The sequence below is a fragment of the Physeter macrocephalus genome, chromosome 6 (assembly GCF_002837175.3).
Source record: "Physeter macrocephalus isolate SW-GA chromosome 6, ASM283717v5, whole genome shotgun sequence".
Lineage (NCBI taxonomy): Eukaryota > Metazoa > Chordata > Mammalia > Artiodactyla > Physeteridae > Physeter > Physeter macrocephalus.
The window spans coordinates 61827521-61827863 of NC_041219.1; positions in this window are offsets into that span (position 1 = coordinate 61827521).

Consider the following 343-nt stretch of genomic DNA (forward strand, 5'->3'; position numbering starts at 1 on the left):
CACCCAAATCAAAGCCTTGCACGTCCCTGACCACGGTCACCCACTTGGATCTCTGCAGTCACTCCCTATCTTGTCTCCCCACTAAAGGTGTGTTGTCCTGATTCTTCTCGGCTCTTCTGTGAGTGACTTTCCAGAACCACCATGCCTCTCCTCTACAGAAAGGCATACAATGGCACCCCATTGCTGTTAGGATACAAACCCACTACTCATGCAGCACACAAGGCCTTTCGTGCCTGATCACACCTCGAACCTCAAGCCTCACTTCCCAGCCCCACCTGGATGAAGTACCCTTTTTGTCTGACCTGGTCTTCAAGACTCAACTTTCCCAGGAAAACACCCCTTT